Raw genomic sequence first — 13,178 nt, forward strand, 5'->3', positions numbered from 1 at the left:
GATATTCAACCATTCACCCCCACCACGGGAAAGATCTTATTCCTGAGAACTAGCAAGATTATGCAGCAGCCTCTTTGAAGCTTAAGTTATGGAAACATGCTCCATAAATCTGTTAGTATTGGAATTCAATGCCACTGGGTTGGCTTGCTACTGTAGTTATGTGGTATGTCATATATTTTTGGTGAGATTGAGATGGGTCAAATTGTTCATTGGTGTTCATTGTGTTGATTGGTTGAATATGAATTAAGATTTTAGATGTTAGTGCAAGTAGGAATAGAATCATAATATCTTGATATCTTGAACTCTTAAATGTAAGCTATTACCATTGTAATATATTGAACTCTTGATATCTTGAAAATAGAAATGATAATGTGGTGGGTCTGATTCTTGATATATAGATAGAAATGATTATATGCTTACTGTTCTATTTAATTAATCCGTTCAAGGATATAGGAATAAGCTAGGTGATCTATGTGTTCAATCTATGCAATATGTGCAGCTGTTGTGTGATATAGCTAATGTGCAATATGTGCAACTACACAGAAATTATGTGCAATATGTGCAGTTGCGGTGCAATTGTCTTGCACTCTTGAAGATGGAGTGATGTTGGACGTTTAATGTTATTGTAGATGTTAATGTGGATGTTATTTCGATTTTAATGTGTATGTTTTTTTTGGATTTGGAATAGCATGCAAAAGTTTGAAGCTTGAGGCAGCTCTTGTAATTTTTGAAAACGTCTGTGTTGCTGCAATGCTGCTATGCACTGCAGTGCAATTTTATAAAAACGTATTTTTCAAAAAAAAATAAAAAATAGAGCCGGACCCATGGACCCGCCCATTTGAAAAGGTCCGGGTTAGGTCCGGTTCCAAAACTCAAAATCTCTTTACCCAACCTAGCCCGTTACAGTTTATAACAGGTAGGGCCAAGTTCCTCCAAATTTGGATTCGGCCCGGTCCGTGCCCACCCCTACAATTTAAGGGTGGGCACAGGCTGGGCCGGGCCCAATTTTGAAGGGACCATTTGTGATAAAACAAAAAAAACCAAAAAAAAAATTCTGGGATTTGGATCCTTTCTGGATCCCCTGGGGATCCCAGGAATCAAGACACAAGGACCGTTCATCACAGATCGTGTGGCCACAATTAAATGTTTTTTATATTTTTAAAATTAAAGCATTCTCGTTTTGCGTAAAAAGTATTTAATTGTGGCTGTACGATCTTTGATGAACGGTCCTTGTGTCTTGATCCCCGGGATCCCCAGGGAGGGGATCCGAAGAGGATCCAAATCCTAGATTTTTTTCGTTTTTGGTTTTTTTGAAGTTTTAACCGTGCCTTTTCAATTAAAAAAAATATTCTTTTCAAAATAACTAATTAAAATACTTGTTTACTTTTTAATTGTTAAATAAAAAATCTTAATTAATTTTTTTTATTCTAGTTGGCTAATGAGTGGGCCCCGTTCCTGCTACATCATCATTTAACAGCCAAATTAACAAAGAATTTAATGAAGGTGTAACATTACAACGAATTCATAAGTTGAGGTATGACATTACAATGTTTAAAATATGAGGTATGAGATTGTAATTTGACCCATAATTAAGGTAAGTTTATGTAATTTGCTCAATAAACAAAATGAGTCCATTCCCACCCAATGCACAACCGCCCAATTACAAGTCAATATCATTTTAGGCCAAATAATTTCATCCAACTTGTCTACTTCCAACACTACTACAAAATTAGCAACCATTTCTTGTCGGATTATACAAATATCCGACTGGAATTTGTGTCTCTTGTCATTTTTAAGAATGCCAAAAATGGCTTGCTATGTAGTAGTGCAATATCTAGTAGTGGCTGGCTCCACAATCAATCATCTAACATACTTCCAAGTCTAAGGCGATTTTGGTGGTAAACAAATAAATACTTTTTTTATATAACTGAAGCTTGTTAAATATAGTTAACAATGTATAATATTAATTATTCAATTATATATACAAGCAATGGTGGGGAGGGAGGAATGAAGCACAAGAGTCAATGATATTAACCGTTCTATTTAAACAAAAGATCTACAGGGCAATCAAAAGAATTTGAGACCTAGCTACTAATCTATTTAAGCTGGGAGAATTCATCAAGTTTCTTGTAATTCCTCTAAATGAAGATAAACAGAGCAACAGTAATATGTGCATTTTCACATTCCATATGCATAAACTGTAAAAAAAAAAAAAAAAAAAAAAAAAAAAAAGCAGACGTGATATATTTAGTGACTATCACAACATGCAGAAAGCCAATCAGAAATGCCAAGTATGCAGGAACTTCCAGATCTAGCCAATCAGAAATACCATGAGATCGTACCAGGTAAGGTATATATAACAGGAACTTTTTTTATTTATTTACTTTTTTTTTTTTGACAAACCATATTATCTACACTAAGAAGCAGGAGGTAGGTAGGTAGGCTAGCAATAATATGGTTCAGATTTGCCTTTGGCAATAATTAAACCTAATACCTCTCACTTATAAATGAAAAAGATGTTAGCTTTATAAGGTTATACAATTAAAACACAAACGAATGAGTGACTGACCTGATTCCAATGGTAGTTATCGAAGATGCAACAGCCATGCAAGCAAGACGTGATTGATAAAACTCCAATCTTTATGTTTGCCATGACAAACAGAAAACACCAACTCTTCTGTAAACTCCTAGCTTTATAACAATGCTCTATGGGAAGCCTTAGTTGTCGTGTCTAGGGTTAGCAGGGACCGGTGTTTATATATTAGCCAAAAAGTCTTAGATTCCGTCCATAAGGGAAAACTAAAACTCTCCTTTCTTGGCTCTCAAGTAATATATCATAATCATATATTATTAAGGATTTCATCAATCCTATTTCCAATATAAGACACCTTATATAGGATTGATATCTTTAAGAGATCAAATCACAATTAACATTATTCTCCAATATTACATTCCTATTACATATAGTAGACCACTTAAAGGTTGATTTATATTGGATAAATCCAACATTCTCCCACTTGGTCTACAAAATGTAATATTCATGTTTATACTTGAGATTGGAGACTAATGTCACTTTAGTGGCCATGTAACAGTAATTACATCTCGTCCTTAATGCAGCTTCTGTCAAATGCATTTCTTAACATGGAACTAACAAGGTTGTAGAGTTGACACAACCCAGAACCTTCATAATCACACATGCTAAGATCCTCATTCACATGAAACACAAATTATGATCAAGAGATGAAACTTTAAAATTAAACTTTAAATTAACCAAAATGTCTTACTTTATATCATCTCAGGTCCACCTTATTGTAACTCACAAGTTACACTTTATGCTTCTTCGAAGCCTTAAATCTGCCAATGCAGATATCCTTCATCTAATGAAACCACCATAACCTGTAGGTGTGAATACATCTCCAAAACAATCATGCATCAGTTTCATTAGACCGATAACAATACAAACAATGTTTGTAACCAACGGACACAACTGAAAATACCAAATAGGCACATGTCCAAGTAAAATATCCAAAACCTTCATAAAACAAATTAATTCAACACTTGTGAGCAAGATGAATTAATATGTTTTTGACACTGATCTATACACCATACCAGTTACTTTCATAGTGATTTCCAACACCTGTGGGCAAGATGAAAATCCTCACAACTGAGCCAGTGCATAAATCATGCCATGCCATTTAATATGTAATTTGATAACAACTTGATATCTGATATATTTTATCAGATTATTGACTAGCACACGAAAAATGTGACTTAATGAATCCAACTGGAGATTAAAATGAATACATGGATTCTATTCATACCTTATAGGTCATCTGCAACTGTAAGGCATTACTAACACGAAACTCAAACTCCCACTGATCTGCAACATCCTTACTTAATTTGCAAATCAATACTTAAATCATACTTTTGAAAATATGCCTTTGGGAGTAGCCTTACTTAGTCAATGAATGCATATTACCTCAATGAAAGGTACAACTAAGCTTGAAAGCATTCACCACTGTTACACAAAACTTGCATCCAACAACCATCTTATATGTATTAATAAGTCCACATTTATGCTAAGTCCTTATGAGCCTCAAAACAAATGATCAACCAAGAAATCCAAATGATTGCAAATAACAGGAAAAACGTACGCATATACCAAGTATCCATTCGTGCAACTTAAACATAGACATTTAAGTAACACAAATTCATGGAAGATAGAATAACGCTTTAATAGATTCATGCAAGTCCACTTAATGCTCAAAATTTTAGAACAACTCCCACTAGGTTTTCAGAGTTTATACTTGCAAATAAGTTAACGAGTGTGAAGCCCAATTTTCGTTCACTAATTCTCCCACTAGGGCAAATACTAGTTAATATATTCTTTCAAAGATGTTCCTAAAGAAAATTTCTTTATATATTAGACATAATAAAATAGACATCACAACCAACATAAAGTTGTCAAACAGAATTTTCAGCAACGAGTTACACTTACTTTAGAATTAATCATAATTAATTTATAAGCTTGATTGCTACCAAATTTATACTGATCAAAATAGACATACTAATTTTCATAAAATAAAAATATAGAGCCGTTTTGGATCAAAATAGTAGTCTAAAGTCACGTCTCAAAAAGACCAACATAATCTGCCAGTAAAAGTGCTATACGAGTATGGGTTACTAATAAATTCACCATAATTAAAATACATGGCAGAAAATTACGAAAATTTGTAGACACATAGTAGACATATATATGTTGAACATATAAAAAATTCAGGTCATTTGGTGACCATTAGACGTGTCATTCACCCGATTTAAATCAAGGCACGCAATCTGCCAGAAACAATTATGTGCATCTATAATGAATGTATGCACCCATAACAAATTCAATTTCATATCATTTCAATTTTGATGTCCAAAGGAAATTCTAGTAGTCAAATTTCATCCTCTAAACCGACATCATAATTCAAATTGAAAAGATTTACAAGCATAAGACTTAAACAATGTGTACCTTAGCAATCCTTGATTAACTTTCATGGATCCAATACTTTGCATCAACAAGTCTCATGAAGAGACACAAAATACGTCATGATGCAACCGATTTCCATGCCTTAGAACCACAACCTATTATGGGCTCATAGTGGAAATATTTTAACTGATGGCATGGAACTTTATCCCCAATAGACTTCATGAAACTAAATTAATTTACACATGTAGGCAAGAAAATTAACTAGTTTCTAGTACTATATTTTATGTCACAAAAGTACCTTCATGAAAAAACTTCAACACTTGTAGGCAAGATGAAGGTTTTCACAACTTTTGTAAAATAAAACCCACACTATGCCATCTTAATTAAACTAAAGGAAGTAATCCACACCTGTAGGCAAGAAGATTATCCCTTTTATTCTAATTAAGATGCAAAGTTGACCGAAGTAACTCAAAAACACAGTCTCATCATCAACTAAGCCGTTGTGGCTTCCTTTAGTTGAAAAGACATTTATCAACTCCGCCCTGAAACAATGCAAAAGTCACATGGATTAATTAACTGTAAGTGACAAAATTATGATCAAAATCGTACCTTTCTTTCCGTAGTACAAGGCTCCTAAAACATTAGCATCAAAATCGTGCATTAGCCTTGTAAATACTAAATTAAATAAAGGAACTACCAAAATTCTTTTCTTCCAAAAGAAACATCTCCAATACATGCCATACATTAGCCTTGAATAATTTCTTTTCTTCTCCCTTTATGGCACATAAAAATTGACTGATTAAAGCATTGTTTAAATTCTTTAGGCATGGGAAAAACTAATAAACTATATACAAGTTTGAAGACTTATGCTTATCAATTTAGTCACATGCTCTGAATGAAATACATACCTTATGCCTTCATATGTTCACCACTTCTTTATAAACATATTTATAATCACATGACCAACCACAATTCTCAAATAAATAGTTAAAATACAAATGAGAATTGTCACATAATTACTACAAACCTCATTTTATTTATATATTGTTCTTGCTCTTGCCATTGGATGCTTTCTGTCATTCTCAGTCAATTCACAAGTTATGCATCAATTTCATAATTAACTAGTCATATACAATTGACTATACTGAGATATGAAAGCAAAATTGTACTTATTCCTTACGTGTTAATATCACTATGATCATAAGCAACAAAAGTACTAAATAACTATTGCTTATCTGCCAGATTATACATATATTTGTGTCTTGTATGGGATCATCTCAAGCTTAAAGCGATATATGACCACCCAATCCTTGTATAAAAACACGCCATATGTCCATTTTGCTTACTACCCATGAAAAACAGAGCAATAGACTTACTCGTGTACTAATGCCGAAACACCCAGACTATTTTTACAAAATATAGTCTCTAACAATAATTTAATTTATGCATTTTTACATATGCTTCTCTTGGGAGCAGCCTCTCCATAAATGGGGGTAAGGCTAGCCGACATTCACCTCTCCCAGACCCTGCGTAAAACGGGAGCCTTGTGCACTGGGTACGACCAAAAATTTTTACATATGCTTCTCCGCATGTCTATCATATACATACCATTTAGATACTGGTGTCATGATAATTTTACACATGCAATGCGAACTTCTATATGCATAATTGGCTTTAGAAAATTACGTATACTTAGCTTGATCAAACAATTGCTGGCACTTATGCAATTGCAATTCATGGCAAACAATATTAGTTCTTATTCAAATGGAAAACAGAGGCAATAAAGGTTTTGGGTTTAAGAAGTATTTCCAAAAACCTGTTCGTGAGACATTTCAGAGGTGCTTAGTGTCCCCTTGTTGCCTTTCCACCCTGGAAGTAGCGACTGGAGCTGCTGGGACCAGCCAATAGGCTCATTCATGCACATTTCGAGTTTGTTGACTTGAGATCCTTCATAGTCTTTCTTGGCAAGATTAGTACATAAGTACATATTTGTATATGCTTACAAAATAGACAACAAGGTTAGCCAAAATAGTTGTATCTACCACTAAATCAATTCAACCAAAAACATTGGCATGAATATTGAAATAGAACAAAACTGTTTTTCTTCTCAGTGCCATGGTTTCCACTGTAAAATACATAATATAATACCACGCCTTACATATATGCTTCTTTAAGTTCCTATATGATTATAGGATTCCAATTCCTATATGGTTTTTCTTAAATTTCATGCTTCAATTCCATAATGTAATTCATGCTTTGATAAAAAAAAAATAAAAAAAAAACGCCTCTAGCTCTAAGCATAGTCCAATTTCCACTTGGCAAGCAAAACCATGTGGTTATATGTAATACACTGCATACAATACAATATTGTGGATTCGTGCTGTAATCAGGCAACTTGTCTTGTTGATAATAATCAGGGTATCAATTAGCATAGTTCTTAATAAATTTCCCTTGACTGCAACCATAACATTAGTGAAAAATATTATTTTTCTGTCGAATCCTCAAACTACGGAGGTAAAGCTAATTGCATATATTACACGAATCATCCGCGAGCACTTGTCGTGAAGAGGAAGAGATAGACATGGGTAATTTTTTTATATGGAAGACGGAAAGCCCGAGGTTGATCTAAGAGAACCCATCAATTCCCGTAACAAAAGTTTAATAAAAGTTGTTTTCCCAGTTGAATATTGACCCAAAAGCATGACCATGGGTTTAGAATAATTATGCAACCTGATTATAATCAACAATTGAACTTATTCAAATAGCATGGGTGATGTTGCCGAGTATATGCAATGATAATTTGGATTAAACACGCAGTTCAAGAGAATATTATATAATCCAACTTCAAACTTAATAGGTTTTAATCATATAACCAATGGCTCTGATACCAATTGTTAGCCTTATAAGGTTATACAATTAAAACACAAACGAAGGAGTGACTGACCTGATTCCAATGGTAATTATCAAAGATGCAATAGCCATGCAAGCAAGACGTGATCAATAAAACTCCAATCTTTATGTTTGCCATGACAAACAGAAAACACCAACTCTTCTGTAAACTCCTAGCTTTATGACAATGCTCTATGGGAAGCCTTAGTTGTCGTGTCTAGGGTTAGCAGGGACCGGTGTTTATATATTAGCCAAAAAGTCTTAGATTCCGTCCATAAGGGAAAACTAAAACTCTCCTTTCTTGGCTCTCAAGTAATATATCATAATCATATATTATTAAGGATTCCATCAATCCTATTTCCAATATAAGACACCTTATATAGGATTGATATCTTTAAGAGATCAAATCACAATTAACATTATTCTCCAATATTACATTCCTATTACATATAGTAGACCACTTAAAGGTTGATTTATATTGGATAAATCCAACAAAAGAATATCACTAAACCGTAGTTTTAAGTTCTACATTTAGACTAATATCAAAACGTAGCAATCTTTTTATTTTAATAATGAAATAGGCACATGTTAAAGTTATATTGGTTGAGAACTCCAAGTAAACTAATGTGCCAGTCATCTGGAAAATTTTCTCTAAGTTTGGAAGCCCGAGCGGTCAATTGTCGTTATCCTCCTCCTTAATTTCATTATTCTAGAAACTAAGTTTGATTTCTGCTATTCTCTTCCCACGAGTCAAAATACTCTAGAAATAGAGTATGATTCCAATACTCCTCTTCCTCCAAATCACAATGGATTTGATGAGTTGCTGGAATGCGACCACAAGTTACTATTAAGGATGGGCAACGTTTATGGTAGGCGGGTAACCGCGGTTATTTACCCATAACCGTTTAAGTATTTACCGTATAACCGTTTACCCAATAGGTCATTGTATAAACAGGTATACTCATATCCATAACCGTTTAAACCTTTACCCGTATAATCGTTTACCCATTAGGTAATTGTATAAACAGATATACTCATACTCATAACCATTTATAAACGATTAACTGTAGCCATAGCTGCGGCCGCACCTTCGATAATAGGAAAATCCCATGAAGAGCAAACCTCTGAACTTGCACCAAGTGTTCGATAAAATGTCTAAATGAACGGAGACAGCAAGTTTGCCATTAGGGAACTCAAAAAAGTCGAGGTTCACCTTGCCGTGAACAGTGGTCGAAAAGGGCAAGCGTTGGTGGGTTCTTGTTCAAGAGACTGAGACGAGTCGAAGGAGGTGGTGGTCGAGATCGGTTCTGCCAGAAAATGCACCTGAAAAATCTGCAGAAAAGAGGGTCGAGAGGCAGGAAACCGGGTCGTCGGATTGGCTTCGCGGTCGGCCTTTACAGAAATGGTAAGGCTGCTTCAGCTTTGCTGGAGCTGCATATGTAGAAGGTCCAACGATCATGTTGCTCCTACCTTTGCTCGCTTATTTATCTTTCGTTACAACTCTATTTTGCAAGTAGCCTTTGACTACACATTCATGTGATCGAACTCTATCCGAAAATACTAATATTGACCACCAAAACTTTACTGAGTTTTAATGCGTAACTACAGAAAATCGAATTTTGTAACTAGTCAACTAAGATTCTAAAATGAACAAGAAAGAAAAAGCAAAAAAAGTGCTGTATCATTTAAACTTAATGAACATTCTACAAGGCCTCAAATGCCTGCTATTCTCTACAATGCACAAGTTTCCGTGATATGTTAACTCCGAACAGCCTCACCACTCCATGATCTTGAACCGTTCTTAGAGGGTCACCGACCCTACCATGCATCTCTCTGATCCCCGAAATGTCGAGGTTTCTAGGTCTACAATAAATGAACATCTTCTTATCCTCCCCGATCTCTCAAACCTCACAACATCACCAACTTTCAGCTTCTTCTCCTTCACAAAACGAATCCACCCTTTGCTCAACACATAACTAGCTCTGACTACTACTCCAATAGCAATATCCAAACCTCCACACTTTCCCCACCTCATCCTCAAATTTCAACAAGACCCCTTTGCCAAACCCTACACTCAGATGAACCTGAAAATGCTTCTCGGCATGTTGTTTGGTATAACCATGCGGTTCAATCGCCCTACGTCGCTTGGTGTTGCCACTTTCTCGAAGAGCAACTCCCTCCCGCTACTACACGTGTCCCTTAACTCAAGGTAATGCTTCCATACGCTTTCCACCATCATCAAGGCCTACGGCACCACCACTGTACAACTTGTACTTGTAAATCTCGAGCTCGTTGGCATAAGAATGTTTCCGAAGCATGTCAACGATCTCAGCCTTGGAATGGGACTCCAAGAAAAGAGCCTCGGTGACATCACGTTCGTAGGGTTTCATTTTGTTTCGACTGTTGTTTATGATGGCATCAAGACCCCGGAACTTTAGCGAGGCAATATCGTAGGTTTTAGCAGCTTCTTCTTCATCGTTGAAGGTTCCCAACCCCACACGATGACTCTTCCCGTATATTTGAGCTCCCCATCTTCCATTTTACTAGAGTACTACTTCTTTGTACCTAGAAAAAGGCATGCAACTTGTTTGGACTTGCACCATTTGCTCCATTCATTGTTGAGTAATCACTAGGATGGGAAGATACCCACAGATATAAATAATCGCAGTTACCCGTCCATATATATAAAATTTACGATTACAGTTATGGGTAACTGTTTAAACAAATACATAGATACGGGTATAACCATTTACCCGTAAAATATAAATGGATGATTATGGGTATTACCCGAGATTACAAATGGGTATCCATTTAATCGTTTGTTTTAATATTTGTAAAATTTTAAAAAATTAAAATTAAAAAGCCTAAAAACTATTCAAGCTCTCCCAGACTCCCATCACCGTTTGTTTACCCGTGAAATTTTAATTTTTTTAAAATTTACAAATATTAAAACAAACGGTTAAATGGATACCCATTTGTAACCACGGGTAATACCCATAATCATTCATTTATATTTCACGGGTAAATGGTTATACCCATATCCGTGTATTTGTTTAAACGGTTATCCATAATTGTATCCGTAAATTTTATATGGACGGGTAACTGCGATTATTCATATCCGTGGTATCTTCCCATCCTAGTGATTACTCAACAATGAATGGAGCAAATGGTGCAACTCCAAACAAGTTGCATGGCTTCTTCTAGGTACAAAGGAGTAGTGCTCAAATATACGAGAAGAGTCATCGTGTGGGGTTGGGAACCTTCAACGATGAAGAAGAAGCTGCCAAAACCTACAACATTGCCTCGCCCGGGGTCTTGATGCCATCACAAACAACAGTCGAAACAAAATGAAACCCTACGAACGTGATGTCACCGAGGTTCTTTTCTTGGTGTCTCATTCCAAGGCTGAGATCGTTGACATGCTTCGAAAACATTCTTATGCCAACGAGCTCGAGATTTACAAGTATAAGTTGTACAATGGTGGTGCCGTAGGCCTTGATGATGGTGGAAAGCGTATGAAGCATTACCTTGATTTAAGGGACATGTGTAGTCGCGGGAGGGAATTGCTCTTCGAGAAAGTGGGAACACCAAGCGACGTAGGGAGATTGAACCGCATGGTTATACCAAAACAACATGCCGAGAAGGCATTTTCAGGTTCATCTGAGTGTAGGGTTTGGCAAAGGGGTCTTGTTGAAATTTGAGGATGAGGTGGGGAAAGTGTGGAGGTTTGGATATTGTTATTGGAGTAGTAGTCAGAGCTAGTTACGTGTTGAGCAAAGGTTGGATTTTTTTTGTGAAGGAGAAGAAGCTGAAAGTTGGTGATGTTGTGAAGTTTGAGAGATCGGTAGGGGAGGATAAGAAGATGTTCATTTACTGTAGACTTAGAAACCTCGACATGTCGGGGATCAGAGAGATGCATGGTAGGGTCGGTGATCCTCTAAGGACGGTTTAAGATCATGGAGCGGTGAGGCTGTTCGGAGTTAACATATCATGGAAACCTGTGCATTGTAGAGAATAGCAGGTATTTGAGGCTTTGTAGAATGTTCAGTAAGTTTAAATGATAAAGCACTTTTTTCTTTTTCTTTCTTGTTCATTTTAGAATTTTAGTTGACTAGTTACAAAGTCTAATTTTCCATAGTTACGCATTAAAACTCCGTAAATCTTTCGTGGTCAATATTAGTATTTTCGGATAGAGTTCGATCACATGAATGTGTAGCCAAAGGTTATTTGCGAAATAGAGTTGTAACGAAAAATAAATAAGCGAGCAAAGGCAAGGGCAACATGACCGTTGAACCTTCTACATATAGCAGCTCCAGCAAAAGCTGAAGCAGCCTTCCAAGCCTTAATTTCAGCTTCTTTTTCTTCTGCTGTTTTGATCCCTAGAGAAAATAGGAAAATGAGAATATATGAAATAAGTATGAATTTATATACAATCTAATTTCCAAACAAAATGAATATCATAGAACATACATCAGTTGGAAAGGGGTCTATAAGAGGCGGTTCTTTATATGTGCCTTCGACAATATCCCAAAGATCTTCTGCCATCAAGTCTTAACCCGAGAACTTATTCGTCATAGTTCTCAAGGTTAAGAACTGTAGCAACAAAACTATATGCTGCCATGTTCAATCTGCCTATTTGTTGAATGAGATTATGTCATTTGAGCTTTGATCATATGTGAAAAAAAAAATACAAGGTAAAAAGTTTGAAACAAAAGGAAGTCTAAGTATACGTAAATATACCTAAAACGATGAGCAGATCAAGAAATCAGTGACTAGACGACCCAAATGTGAGATAACAAACTTGAACAACCACCAAAGCATGTAAGAAAAAGGGATCAAAGAAACCATATCCGTTACCCCCGAGCTTTGGCGCTATTTATAATCTCATTCCAGCAACTATTCAAAAAATAATAATAATCTCATTGCAAAAAAAAAAAAAAAAGACAGATGTAATCTCACCGTTGATGTGTTGTCTTTCATTTTTCCCAGATGTCTCTTTCTTTCTTGGATAATTTGAACTTTAAATCCAAAAATCCACAGTACGAAAATGGTCACCTTCATCAAATTTGTAAAATTTTAAATTATCTCACGTGAAATTCATGGAAGATTTTTGTTAAAAGAAATTGGAAAATAATTTATACACCAGATACATATTTTACATTATTTATTATTTTATATGTTATCTATCTACCCATCTCCCACATTTTTCTCCAACGTTGAACGCGCCAGACACGCTTTTTTGGGACACTCTCTACTAGAAATCTGCAGAACAAGTGATCTGTTGGTCATATAGTGTAGGTTCCTGTTTTTTTTTTTT

The 13,178-nt window shown here is 35.5% G+C and overlaps 2 pseudogenes; one reads left to right on the forward strand and one right to left on the reverse strand.

Moving 5' to 3' along the window:
* Window positions 1-9,585: 9,585 nt before the first annotated feature.
* On the reverse strand, window positions 9,586-10,464 carry LOC103411413 (AP2/ERF and B3 domain-containing transcription repressor TEM1-like; annotated as a pseudogene).
* Window positions 10,465-10,627: 163 nt separating this feature from the next.
* LOC103421666 (AP2/ERF and B3 domain-containing transcription repressor TEM1-like) lies at window positions 10,628-11,813 on the forward strand (annotated as a pseudogene).
* Window positions 11,814-13,178: the final 1,365 nt, after the last annotated feature.

This window comes from Malus domestica, chromosome 09 (assembly GCF_042453785.1).
Source record: "Malus domestica chromosome 09, GDT2T_hap1".
Classification (NCBI taxonomy): Eukaryota; Viridiplantae; Streptophyta; class Magnoliopsida; order Rosales; family Rosaceae; genus Malus; species Malus domestica.